Here is a 15,490-nt window from a genome sequence, read left to right on the forward strand (position 1 = left end):
CCCTCAGGATTAAAATGATATCCACACTATGACGTAAGCAACAGAAAATAACAAAGAACAGACACTCTCAGAACTGAGAATGTGAGGGAATAGGAGAGAAACCTGTTAATGTGTTGATGAGTGTGATATATATATTTTTTTAAGTGAGAGATGTATTTATATTGATTCCATTCTTTAGTGTCACATGCTCCTTCAGAGATCATTATATGTTGATTTGATGCTCAAAAATTATTATTACCAATGTTAAAAACAGTTATGCTGCTTAATATTTTTGTGAAAACCATGATACATTTTTTGCAGAGTTTTTTTGATGAAAAGAAAGTAAAAAAACAGCATTTGTTTGAAACTTTTCCCCCACTTTTGATCAATTAAATGAATCATTGCTGAATAAAGAAATAATTAAGGTTACACTTTACAATAACATGACAAGAATAACCATGTACCAATACCTGAATTAGTTTCTTCAACATGAACTCATGATTAGTGAAGATATGAACTAATCATGAACCAATGAAGAGCTATCCATAACTACGACAGGATTCATAAGGATTCATGCATGAATAACAGCAGCCTTGACTAAATGTTTGTACAAGTTTGATAATTAATGCATTAATTAACATTTAGGGGTAAATTAAACCAATCGGGCGGGTTCTGTAAGAATAAATCAGAAGTACTCTGAATTTGAATAAAACGTGATTTAATGTTGTCATCATTTAAACTGTAATATCATAATGTGCCATCTGCAGCTATGTGACAAATAATTGAAATGGCACATGATTATTTAATTATTTTATTACACAAATCTGTCTAATCAAACGTGGAAAATAGACTTTTAACTACCACTAATAAATGTAATTTGATTTAAACCATTTTCTGATTTTTAGAATTTATTTATGTTTAGTCATAGCTTTTCTTCCCGGAACTACATTATGTGGTTTTTGTTTCTGTGGTGGGACACTCATTAGTGGCGCACTCAGTGTTCCTGGCATGTTAGTTGTGTTCCTAAGGTAATGCTGGCATTTTAATCGAATAAATGTTGACCGCTTTGGTAAACCAAAATTAATAATTAAAGACATGTTTGGATGTGTGTTGTATTGAGATTTTTCAGGAGGTTGTACAGTAATTAACGGTATTTTTTATTGTTTAAATATATATGCTTCGCTATTTTACATGTAAATATTTTACATGTAAATGTGCCTTATGTGTGTCTTTACAGGTATGGTTTGGCTTTCTTTTAAAGCTATACACTATGTAACTTTTCCTTCCACTAGAGGTCGCATGTTCAAAACAAAGGCGTAGTTTGATGACGCCACGTTTGAGCGCAGAATCTTGGGACATGTGGTCTTCACCTCACAGCCGGTGGAAAAGAGTCAGGATAGGACTCGGGCAGAAATCATGTTCATGGATGCGATTATTAACATTACTGTAGTATGAAGCAGAAGCAGGACCGAGTGTTGTGGAGCTGAGCAAGGCAGCGGGAGCGATTGAAGAGCGGCACTGTTATTATGGCATAGTCGCCGGCGGGACTTTTATTATGACACAGTCGCCGCGGCCACTTCCTCTTTTCCAGTCATGAGTATGAGGTAATGCAACACTGTCTATCGTATTAGATATATCTGAGTGTGTTGAAAAGGAAGTTATGACGTTCGCTCGGCGGCTGCTATGACACTTTTTCACACTGCAGTGAGAGTACAATATTTCTGCTAAATAAAACCGGAAACCGAGGGTAACGCAGATATGACGCAATCGACAGGCGACTCCCTCAAATGCATAGCTCACACGTCCCGGTTCCTTGGTTAAAATAGCAATTTCTCACAATTTACAAATAGTTGGAAACATTTGGGATATTCTAAGTACTCAACTGAACAAAATATATAACACTGGCCTAGTGGTTTTTGGATATTTTACTGCAAAAATCTTACATAGTTCACCTTTAAGTCCGTATATGTTTAAATATATAAATCAAAATAAAAGTACTGTAAAAAAAAATTAAAATAAAGAAATACTACAAAAATGTATCTTTGATTTGTTGTAAGTGTAAAGGAATAAGGATTTTCGTGTGTTCATATTTTAGTTAATGATTTGTAAGTGTAAGTTACTAGAGGGGGCACATCACAATTAACGCATTATTTAAGGCGTCATGAACTGAGAAATACAATTTTCCATGAGCTTTTGACATATAAGAGGTCATCATTCTATAAGAATATCCTGTACGTTTCAGAACTGAAAACTTCCTTGTTAGTCCAATAAAAGCTTTTATTGACACTAGGCCCAGCAAACAGGTTTTCTAAAGTGGGGATCTATGACGTCAAAGGGAGGCAAGCACCGCCTCTGCAGAAGAATATCAACGCCTACTTCATCACTGCCTGTTTAGCCCCGCCCACCGATTTGCGCATGTAGCATAGGCCTAGTGTTAAACCAGATTGAGATAACAAGCAATAAACATGCCGTTGAGGATTACAAAATATGCCTGAGCTCAACAGTAATGCAACATGTAAGTAACTGTGTTCATTCTTATGCCTGATCTGAAATGTGATGATTCATGTAGTCAGAGGTTCTTTGTCTGTGTGTCAGTAAATCAAACCAGTGACTAAACGTCAACTTGTGTTGTTTCTCTTAGTAGGATGAAAATAATCTGTTATTTAACGGTGATTAAATTCTATAAAGAAAGCTATCAAAGAAAGCTCCCTTTGCAATTGTTGGAGCAGCGTGCGCTGGAGCTGTCAATCAAACAGAGAGAGTTTATCAGTGACTCCCGTTTTATTCAACGAATCTCTTAACTATATCATGTTTGCACTGTTAGTGAAGATGAAAGCATTCGCTAGTGTACAGAAACTGAGTTGCAATGATGAGATCACTGCTTTAATGCGCTCTACGTGTGTGTGATCGGCTATAATGATCATCACTGCAACCTTTCATGCCACGATCTTAATATGATGCCATAGATCTAAATATAATGCCATATATCTAAATGTAATGCAACACTTTTCACGATTAGTTAACCATGAGAGCTGTAATAGTATAAACGCACTAAAAGAGAGAGTAATACTATTTCAAATGGAAAGACGTTAGCCAATCACAGCAGTGGGCGTTTACACTGAAGTCTCACAGTAGTCACACCCCTTAAAGCTACACTGTGTAACTTTTTTAGTTTATTCTTAGCTAAAAACACTTAGTTCTTTCAAAAATATATGTGCTCATTAATGTATATTTATTTCTTTCAAGTAATAAAGTATTCTCGTAAGTTTATAATATGCCAATGAAAATACATACGGGTAAGGGGTTCGAATGTGGGTCGCCATGTTGCCCCCCCCATCTTGAAAGCACATTAGCCAAAGAGGGACATACCCGTAAATTCAAACTTCGCCTTTCGCGTTTTAACACTCGATGGCACCGTGTCGAATGTGGACGAGGTCGAACTGGAAGCCATGTTAATCTTGAACTAAATCGGCCACCGTAGGAGTTCAAACGAAATCGGAATTGAGAGGAACAGATACTATTATTCACTGGATGGTCATATACCCTTTCCACCGCTATATTGGGGAAAATATCACACAGTGTAGCTTTAAAACAGAGTGTTCCGAGCAGAGGGCTAAAATCGGGGTTGGAAAAATGCCTTTTGTTTATAAATTATGACAATGATTGATGTAAAAAGCATTCTAACATTGCACCCAGGGAACATCATAAAACAATAAAACAATGCAGTTCATGACCCCTTTAACTAACCATACACTAACATCAACAAATGGCTTGTAAACGCATTCTTTTGTCATGACCTTACTTGAGAGGGCACATCATAATTAATTCACTGTTAACTACTTACCAAATTCAGCTCATGATTTATCATAAACTTACAATCAAATACACATACTAGTAAAACTAGTATTCAGTTAAGTGATGCTGTGTGGTCAGAGAACGGAGATACTGTATCATCATTGCTGGTGTCTGGCTGGAGAGTGAACTGGACTGATCCCAGCAAACGTTCCCTGACCTGGGAACCGAGGTTTTTTGAGAACCGAATCCTCAGGAACTGTTGTTAAGTTACAGTAGGTTCAGTTTGATGGGAAAGAGAATAGCACACCATAGATTGAGACCTTTTAAGTTATATTATTAGTGGATTTATTATTTTCTAAGTTTGATAAGGAGGACCCTGTGCCTTTCAGTAATGTTTATGACGAAGCTGCTGATGTCAATAGTTTAAATTATGACAATAATAAATTGTTTAAAAATGTATTTCAAAGTCAAAATATTTATTATTCCTTCTTACGGCGCCTGATTGATTTAGTTTACCCCTCAAAGTTATTTAATGCATTCATTATCAAATATGTACTGTACATGTTATGGCTGCTGTTATTCAAGCATGCATCCATACTACTCCAGTCGTCGTTAAGGATTGCTCTCATTGGTTCATATCTTCACCAATCATGAGTTCATGTTGAAGTAACGGTATTAGAACATGATTAGTCATGTCCTGTTATTGTAAAGTGTTACCATAATTGAATAACTTACTGACCTCAACATAATGCTTCAAATAAAGTTCTACCACAGCAGCTCTTCAAACAAGTCCGATAGAGACAGTGTGTTCTCAACCTCCTTTCCATATGACAATTTAGACTCAGCATGTGTGAATCCATACTTGTTTTAATGAGATGTGTGTTTTCTTCACTCCCCAGTAAAAAATAAATGTGAAATTTTCGGTTTGACTCTGGTTTGAATGAACACCAAAGCTAGCATCTGTCTCTAAGGTCAACTTTCCTTTATTCCTTCTTAATTTCCCTCTTGTCCTGCAGCCATGTTCAATCTCCTCTGGCTTGGTTTTATTGTCTGTGAATGCACAGATGTCAGCTGGTATTGACAATCAGTTAAAGTGGCACTGATGCAGTGACATTTGCGGTAATAGCATCCTGCTAATATTCACATTCACACAGTACCACATGGGACAAAGGACAAAACGGTACAAATAAGCACACAGACCATGTATTTGCACACACACACACACACACACACACACACACACACACACACACACACACACACACACACACACACACACACACACACACACACACACACACACACACACACACACACACACACACACAAATACAAGCTCTCTGTTGAATGCTGAGGTTTGAGGGACTGTTTTGTGGCAGTAATGCATTATTCGAAAACTAGCATATACGGCACCATCATAAAATGCACAGAGATCTTACTAGATCTTTATTAGGTACACCTTGCTAGTACCTTGCTTTCCTTAATTCTTCATGGCATAGATTCAACAATGTGCTAGAAACATGTATCTGAGATGTTGGTCCATATTGACTTGATAGCATACTGCAGATTGGTCAGCTGAACATTCATAATATGAATCTCCCATTCCCCAACATCCCAAGGTTGCTCTATTGGATTGAGATGTGGTGACTGTGGAGGCCATTTGAACTCACTGTCATGTTCAAGAAACCAGTTTGAGATTTTCTGAGCTTTGTGACATTGCGTGTTATCCTACTGGAAGCAGCCATTAGAAGATGGGTACACTGTGGTCATAAAGGGATGGCCAGTAACAATACTCAGGAAGGCAGTGGTGTTTAAACAATGCTCAGTTGGTACTAAGGGGCACAAAGTGTACCAAGAAAATATCTCACCAGACGCAGTCTGAACCGTTGATACAAGGCAGGATGGATCCTTGCTTTCATGTTGTTTATGCCCAATTATGACCCTACCATCTGAATGTCGCTGCAGAAATCAAGACTCACCAGACCAGGCAACATTTTTCCAGTCTTGCATTGTTCCTTTTTTCTTGAGCCAAACTGTAGCCTCAGTTTGCTGTTCTTAAAGGTCCATGACATGAAAATGTCATTTGATGAGGTTTTTTAACATTAATATGAGTTCCCCTAGCCTGTATATGGTCCCCAAGTGGCTAGAAATTTTGATAGGTGTAAACCGAGTACTGGGTATCCTGCTCTGCCTTCGAGAAAAGGAAAGCTCAGACAAGCCGATCTGGAATTTTCCCTGTATGTCGTCATATGGGGAAAGGTTACCTCCCATTCCTCTGCTTTGCCCGCCCAGAGAATTTGGAGAAAATGGATTGTTTATTTTAATTGCAATGTCAGCACAGGCTTTACAAACATAGTTTACGATATAGATTCGACAGATCCGCCACAAACAGTGAGTAACAGTGTTCATTAATGCCTGATCTGTGATCAGTGATTTCTGATGTGTAGCTAATTCAAGTTCACACAGACTTTATTTCTAAATCGTTTAATACTGTTTATGCATCAGTGAATCAAGCCAGTGACTAAACGATCAACTTCACATTGTTTCTGTTTGTAGCATGAAACAAATCTGTTATTTAAATTGTGATTAGATGCTAGATTAGCGATCAAAGAACACTCTCTTTATAATATTCGGAGCTGTCAATCACACATGTATCTGCACACTTGCCCAAACTCCCGTTATAATGAATGATGCTGTTATGCTGCATAACAAAGCTCTTACTGTGTTCATGTCGATGACGTGTTTGCTGTTAGTTGTGGTGAAAGCATTTTGTCAGAGAAAACGCGTTGCAATTATGAGATCACTGCATTCACGCGATAAACAGACTGTCTGTGTACTCAATGCTCATCACTGCAGCCTTTCATGTGATGGGAAAAGATCTAAAAATAATGCTATAATCAACACTTTCACGATTCGTTCATCTCAACAGCTGTAATGGTAAAAAAAAACTTAGTAAAAGTATTCGAGAGGGGTTCCACATGTTACTAAGTTCGTAGAATAAGGTGGAAGAAGACAGGGTCCGTGTGAATGGGACTCAAAAAAATAAACAAAATAAACTTGGGCTCACAGCGCTCTCAACAACTCAGTACAATATAACTTTCTCAGCAATCTTTCTCCAGCTCTCCGTCTCTCTCTGGTCCACGAGTGCCCAGTCCGTCTCTCTCTGGCAGTGCGTGCAGACCTCGCTAAACTACGCCCCCTCCGCCACATAATCTAATACTCATTTCATATGCAAATACGTCAGCCAATCACAACAGTGGGCGTTTTCACTGAAGTCTCACAGCAGACACGCCCCTTGAAACAGAGCATTCAAGCCAGAGGGCTTCCATCTGAATGGATCATCAGGATAGAAAAAAAATATTTTATTTCTAAATTATGACATTTTATGATGTAAAAATCATACTAACAATATAAGTATACCTCAGGAAACATTATTAAATAATAAAAAGTGATAAAGTCTGGTGATAAAGTTAACGTGGTAACACTACAATCTGTCAGTGAACTAACGTATACATCAGTAAACACATAGCATTCGTATCTCACTACGCTACCCTGCCAGTACAAAGATAGAACGAAGTGACATTACGTTAACCAACCATTCAGAAACGTTTTAAACGTCAGAAACCTTAATTGTCGATCTTCGTTGGGGCCGTCATCTTGTTCCGGGTCCGACTCCGGTTCAAATTGATACGGTTGCACTCAGAGACTCCTGTTGCCATTCTTAATTCAAAATATTCCCTCAACTGTTGTCAAGGCAACACTCCACTCCACGTGTGTTGTGTCAAAGCCCCACAGAACAGAGGGGCGGGATGAGCAAAGCTCATCATCATTTAAAGTCACATGTACTGAAATGGCTTGCTGAAAGCAGAGCTGTTTTTGACCAGGTAAAATTAATGTTTTCTTACAATACTAATGAGAATTTTAGACACTAAAGAATCATATTAACTTGTACAAAAATGGCATTATATGACCCCTTTAACAAATATTATATTTGTATAATAAACTGGGGGGGACCGACTCATCATAGTGGGCTCGTCAGGCCCGCCCGCTGGCTACGCCCCTGCTGTGTACCTAGTAAAGTGGCTGAGATACAGTAGCTCATATGGATCTGAGCATATGTAGTAACCATATAAAAACATAATTCTCACTTGCTAATACACTGGTTTTAAGTTTCAAGTATCATTTTATATTAAATTCCATTACCATCTATTTGAGTCACAGATGTTTCCAGTTTCACAATTTTCCTGGTTTACACTGTGAATTTCACTCTCTTTCATGTAATTACTTTCTGCTATAATAAGATTGTGTCCTGCCACCAAGCTGTGTTGCATGTTTGGTGCTGCTAATATTATGCAAATTTATAAATTAATCGCCAGCTCGTTTGTATTTTCATTGTGTCATGCTGGGCTGAGAAATGCAGGAGATTAAAGACTGACATCTTTAATCATTATGTATATAGGGTATATAGTACAGGGGAGACCAGAGCTAGTTATCACACTTTTTATGTGGACATTTCATAAGCATATATCTTTAAAGTCTTTTACAATTGAAAATTTCCACCATTATTGCAGGAAAAAATATATTTTATTTGAGTTTTTTCAACACACAGCATGTGACATAATTTAGGTTATTATATATGGAGTCATTTAATGCATTTCGATCCTGCCAATAGGCTTTTCGGCTCAATTTCAACAGAAAACTAATTATAGCATTCACAAATGTAAAAGGTAACATAAAAAATACAAAATAAAAATATCAAACAACTTGTATACTTAAATACTTTTGTTCTGAGAACATAAAGTGACAAAAAACTGTTGCATACTTTTAAAACAAATAGGCCTACTTATTTGTTGCATGGCCACATAAGGGGAAGCATATTTATAGTAGATCGACTAATAAGAGTGATTAGTTGGTCATTTGTTTTAAATGCTTTCTCCTGTGATCTGCATTTCTCCCTAATGTGTCTGTGTTGTTGAGCTGTATATCCCATCTCGCGAGATGCATTCGGGGCGGGACTTAGTGTCACGTGATGACACGTCACCCAAACAGGAACTGGGGATGGTGTTTTTAAATATATAGGACCGGTGTCATGAGAAATCCTGTCCCCCTTTGAAATAGTGTCCGCTTAGGATCCCAGAGCAATTCTATTGGCTGAAATAACTTTTAATGGGTAATCTGTTCAGAGCCTGATTACAATTCTTACAAAATCACGTTTTGATTCTTGTCGTTTAAATTGTGTTAAAATAGTCTTTACCGTCTTGCAAATCGTTTCATATACTAGTATATAACCGAAGCTATAAGTTGTGAAATCAAGCATATCTCGTTCTTAATGTTTTTTAGTTAGCGTACGTTCTAGCATAGCATACAGCTACTTGATTAGCTTAGTTTATTCACCACGGTTGCACTTACCCTACATCTTAAAAGTCCCGCTTTAATGTTTATACAATAAAAAAGAAAAATCCTGTTGTATTTATTTTGTGCAGCTGTTCTGTATATTATTGTTTTATTATTTACATTATAGGTACTTTACTATGTTATGATTTTGTATTGGTATTATTACTTAGTTGATCAATTTAAATAATTTACAATATGTTAGGCATGTTATTGCTCCCATTATAGCAATCAATTAAATATTTCAAATAAATGTTGTTTGTGTGTACTTAGTATGACAATGAATTCATAGTTTATTTTTAAACAATTGCTTGACCAGAACCATGTATTATGAATTACTGTATTATATTCTGAATCGATTTCTATTTAAACAAAACATTGCGATAACAGTGTAAGAGTGGACTCCTCCAGGTGTTCAGGCTGGAGGGTTGCCGAACGACTAAAGAAACGTTATCAGAAAGATGGAAGAAAACTGTAAATTTCTCGTCTATTTCCACCAACTGCAATTTATACCAACGACGGAAATAAGTGCAGTTACAATAGCAAAATGTGTGGGAGAACGTTGCTATAATGTGACTATATTGTATTGTCACAGGGAGCAATTCAAAGTCAATACCAAATCAAAACTAGTTAGCACAGTATTTGTAATAGAAATGATTTAATGACAATTTCTAGTTACTAGTTATGTAAGGAATAATTGATGACGGCCCATTCAATTATTAGAATCTCCGCTTTGCGTCGTGACCGCATCACCACCTCGGGTGTGCATTGTTATTCTAATAATTCAACGGCCCGGAGTCAATTATTACGCTTATACTACGGTTACCACACCACAAGACATCGATCCGATTATATATTTAAAGGGATTCGTCCGTTTTTTGTACTTAAATCGCTATTGTGAGTAGGACTATTTCTTCCACATCTCATCCAACGGCTCTTTTGCTAGTTCCGAAACGCCATTTTAAAGCTGTTAACGGAGGCTTGAGCAGTTGATAGCATTGTACTGCAGTTATTAATGAAGTTTTTAGAAAGAGAGCGAGAGCGAAACTTTAGTACAGGATATGGAACTGTAATGCGGTCAAGAGAGCTGCCTGGAACTACGCTCGCTGTGCGTTTCCCAGAAAATAATTGCACACCTCAGAACGTTCATCAGCCAATCAGATTCAAGCATTCAACGGCGTAGTATAATAAAAAATAACTAGTTACACTTTAAATAGTTACAAAATAGATGTATGAGATGATAAAAAATATACCATTAATCATACCCAGCATGAATAGAATGTTACCTGAGGGATAGAGAGATAGAGAGAGAGAGAGAGAGAGAGAGAGAGAGAGGGAGGGAGAGAGAGAGAGAGAGAGAGGGGATGGGAGAAGAAGAGAGCAAGGGAGAAGGCCCAAAGACCTCAAGAGCCAGAGAATAAAAGAGAAAGGGCAACAGTTACAACTTATTTTTATCTCTCCTTGACCATATGACTGAAACCAAATGTGAGACATTCAAAACTGACCAATCAGACCAAACTTCCCCCACTCTAAAGGTTTGACACACATTTGGCCTGCAGGCCTTCAGCATCCTTTGTCTTCAGGAATTCCAAATGGCCCTTCTGATAAGAAAGAGGGGGGTTGACAACAGTAAAGCAAATATCTTTGTTCAATTTCATATATTAAATATCTTTGATTATTTTCAATTCCTTCAACAGCTTTTGATCAGGCATTTAAAACAGCTACCATGTTGGGTCCTAAGCGGCCACTATTTCACAGGGGGACAGGATTTCTCAGGGGGACAGGATTTCCGGCTATCGGAAGCGCGCTCTCTCATTTATATATATATATATATATAGTTTGAGCTGTTTGAGCTCTCACAGACCTGTTAACCTTCTGGGGTACTTCGGGTCAAAAATGACCGAAGCGTTTTATATATTTTTTCTTTAATTGTAGCTTCATCAGAATGGTCCGAAATTTGGTGACTGTATTGGTACTTGGTATATGAACACCCCAAAAAATTGGAGACAGGATTTGAAAAGTCTAAGTGGTCGTAAAAAAAATTGTTACACTCAGGACCTTCGGGTCAAAAATGACCCCCATAGGAAATTAATGGGAAATTGGCAAACATGTGAAAATACAGAGTTTTTTTGTGCATACAATTTACAAATCAGCCCGGATGCAGAAAAAAAGGACTCAAAGGTGAAGGGGTGAATCTCTAAAACATCAAGAGTGCAAAACAGACAAAAAAACTCACACACACACACAACAACACAATTAGCTTTTGGAATGGCACGCGTTCATTTGTGTGTGTGTGTGTGTTTTTGTGTGTATAAGTGTGTGTGTGAGTTTTTTTGTCTGTTTTGCACTCTTGATGTTTTAGAGATTCACCCCTTCACTGTTGAGTCCTTTTTTCTGCATCCTGGCTGATTTTTTGGGTGTTCATATACCAAGTACCAATGAAGTCACCAAGTTTCGGACCATTCCGATGAAGCTACGATTTGAATTTTTTTTTTAATAAAATGCAAGATCCACTATAGTGGTAAAAATGTGCGTGATAAAATGTGCGTGGTAAAAAATTGCATGATAAAAATGCTCAATGTGTCAACCGGATGGCACCGATCTCATTTAAAAAATTGCTTTTGTGAGGCCTAGGCTTGACTCTAAAAAGAAATACAGCTTTAATAAAAAAAAAATTAAAAATTATATATATATATATATATTTTTTTATTATATTCAATGGGAAAAAAGGGGTCATAATTATTGCATAAATATTAATTATAAATCATAAAATTATCTCAAAACACAAAAAAAGAAAAGAAAAAATATTATTGAACAAAAATATATATTTCATTGATTTTACTCAAATCTTTTTTATCTTAATTTTTCTTTATCTTTCTTCCATAAATTGAATTCGGAAGACGATCGGCCGAAACTTTACTTTATAAAGTTTTAAATATGGATATTTTTCTTACACAAACGCATTGATCCGCTTAAGGCCTTTATTAACCCCCAGAGCCACGTGGAGCATGCTATTTGACGGACAGATGCATTTTTATGGACTTCAAAAGCAGAGCAACAATTACTGCTAATTTAAAGCTTGGATTAGCCAGGACTTTTTAAATATAACTCTGATTTTATTTGTCTGAAAGAATAATGTCATATACACCTAGGATGACTTGAGCGTGAGTAAATCATGGGCTAATTTAAATTTTTGGGTGAACTATCCCTTTAAACTGTCATCTTGAGATTTGAATCTGTGGCGGAGAGAAGTAGTTCTGCATATATATATGCTCGCTAAAGATGAAAAATCATATTTTATTTAGCCTATAAGCGCCTCACTGTTGAAAACTGAGGTATGTCATGGACAGTCTCTGCTTCTAATAGGCAGAAGCTAGTCTACTTTGAATAAGAGATTTAATCTACCAGGTTTGCTATGTAAATGCATGCTAATTTATGCGCGAGTGATGTGCAGATGTTGGGCAGATCAGATGTAGAGGGGCAAAGGGACGTGATTTGTGTTCCATGTTCATTTGTCATCATCAGTGTTTTTCACAAGGTGTCCAGGGAGTGATCTGATCCAACGATCCCTTGGAAAGAGAATAGGGGTATAACAGCTTACATATACATGCTGAGCTCAAATATTTCCATTGAACTACACTTGAGAAATCACATTGTGTGTCCTCCAGTGTAAATACTAATTTGGTTGTTGTTAATCGAAGATTTATGACTATATACCTGTATGGAGAGTATAAATACAGAAAAAGTCATGATGATTTAATGTCCATAACACAAATGCTTTCAGATTAGCATGGCTTTTTGCTGACAGTTGCATTTTGTGCTTGACTTATTACCTCAGCTATTTCATATTATTTATTTGTAGGATGCAGCAAATGGTTCGGAAACTCAGGCCTTTTGCAAAGATGCATTTACATAAATAGGATCATGTTTTTTTTATTTTTTTATCTGATGACTAAACTGAAGTGTGCCTTGTGTAATCCTGCTCCTGCAATATGTGTTCATGTTTTTATTTTTAAACACATGGCAAATAGAGTTTAAAAACACTGAAAAATGTCCTTATCAGCAATTTAGTTTATATACTGAAGGCGATTGGCATTTTGAGTTATATGTCAGGAGAGAAGGTAATGCACTATTAGACACTTTACAGCATTGTTTATTAAAATATTCCCCTTTTTCTTGCAGTTCAGTATTTGTATTATTAAAATCAGTCAAACCGTAAAATTTTTTGTATCTATTAAAATATATATCCATATAAAGGAGTATTAATTGTGATAAGGCAATCCCACCAGACTCCTGTGGGAATGTACAGTCCTGTCCAAATATTAAAAGGGCTCTGCTGCCCTCATGTGGCTATGGGAGAAAATGCAGCACTTTCCCACCAGCCACTCCTGGTTAAGGCATTAATCACATACATCGCCAGTGGGCAATGTTTCAAACAAAAAGAGGCAGAATAAGGAATGTAGAATGTTAAACCTTATTATCACATATCATTTTGAAGATAGTAACATAACATTTGAATTATTTGGCAGTCACAATGGCTGTATCTATATCTTATTAACTATGAGGTTTTGTAGTTGCACTTTTTTTTTATTAATCTTTTTTTTAAGTAGTCTATTCTTGTTTTATAGTGTAATCATAAAATGGAATTGCTGCCCTCCAAACTCATGGGCAATGCTAGATGTGTTTTTTTAAACCTATGCTTTAGTCTATTCATTGAATTGGTTTTAGATTCAATTTAGGTCCTCAGTGCCATCAACTGTGCAAAAAAGCTGGAGGGTAAACATGTAAAATATGCATTTGTTCTTTACTTTTGATACAGCTTTTCATTCACAACAGTACAACAAATATTTTCAAGGTAAATGCAAGTCTGAAAATATCAATGCACCATACAATATAGATGAGCAACATAATAAAGCACAATTTGAATACAATAAACTCAAATAAAAATAAAGGTTCTTTATTGGCATTGATGGTGCCCTTGAGAACCTTTAACATCCCTGGAAACTTTCCATTGCATAAAAGTATTTTTCAAAAAGGGTTCGTCAGATTCTAGAATAAGTCATGTAAAAATGTACTTTATATTTTGTGTATGTGCTTCTCTATGTGCTCAGAAAGGGAGGGGTGAGCGTTGGGGGATGCAATTCACAACCTCACCACTAGATGCCGCTAAAATTCACACACTGCACCTTTAAATCAGGATATTTACCAATCTAATACAGATAACCGTTGACAAATATGTGCATATTGTTTATATGTTTGGATGAGGGAAGATATTAATGTTAAATTAAACTGAGAACATAGATTTGTTAGGCTTTGGACCAAGATATTCGGCAGGCCAAAAAAACGTTGGCCCCGAGGAAGCCCAGACGAGGATCGATCAAGCCCCGGCAGAGACAGTGGAAACATGACTGGCCCTGGCACGCACTAGCACGCCCACGTTTAGCCCGACAATGTGCACACGGCTAATTACTCCCACAGACCACATTAAGCAGGTAAATAATCAAAGAATCACTAGTAACAAAAATTTACCCACGTAAATCTGTAGCATGCAAAACTTCATTTATATACCAGTTAATTGTCACTGGCCCACTGGTGGGCCCATTTGCCACTGCATGTTTAAAACAATTATATCCTATATTTAGCCTGATCTAATGTTGACAAACTATATATCATTCGAAAGCTTACGAACTCAAGATTCATCCTGTGAAAACCGTTTTCAAATCGGATTTTGCGTTACCATGGAAACGGTACTCTAAATTCTTCTGGCGGCTTCTCCCCTAGTGGGCGTCGTCATGTTTCATATTAAAACATTTATTTTAAAAACTTTATAATAAAAACCTTTTTTAATCTTGACAAAACACATATCGTCGGAAAGGTCTTAGTCTCACACTCTTAAAAATAAAGGTTCTTAAATGGTTCTTTGGTGGGGTGTATGGTTCTATGAAGAACCTTTATATCCAAAGAACCTTTTCATTTCACATAAGGTTCTTTTTTAGCACGGAAAGGTTCTTTAGACTATAAAATGGTTAGAAAAAAATGGTTCTTTAAAGAACCTTTCAGAAAATGGTTCTTCAGGGAACCAAAAATGGTTCTTCTATGGCATCACTGTGAAAACCCCTTTTTGGTTCTTCCTGGCACCTTTATTTTTAAGGGTGCACTGTTCTATATTTGCCAGCTGTTTTGTGATATTTGGATAAAAATATATACATTTGTTACAAGAGATTGCATTAAAAAAATATATGGAATTTCAATGACACCCAGTGGCTATTTGTGGTACAGCGTCTAAACAAAATCTCATGGGAACTTCAATTTTTTGTGATATCAA

Source organism: Gobio gobio, assembly GCF_949357685.1.
Source record: "Gobio gobio genome assembly, chromosome: 9".
Taxonomy (NCBI): domain Eukaryota; kingdom Metazoa; phylum Chordata; class Actinopteri; order Cypriniformes; family Gobionidae; genus Gobio; species Gobio gobio.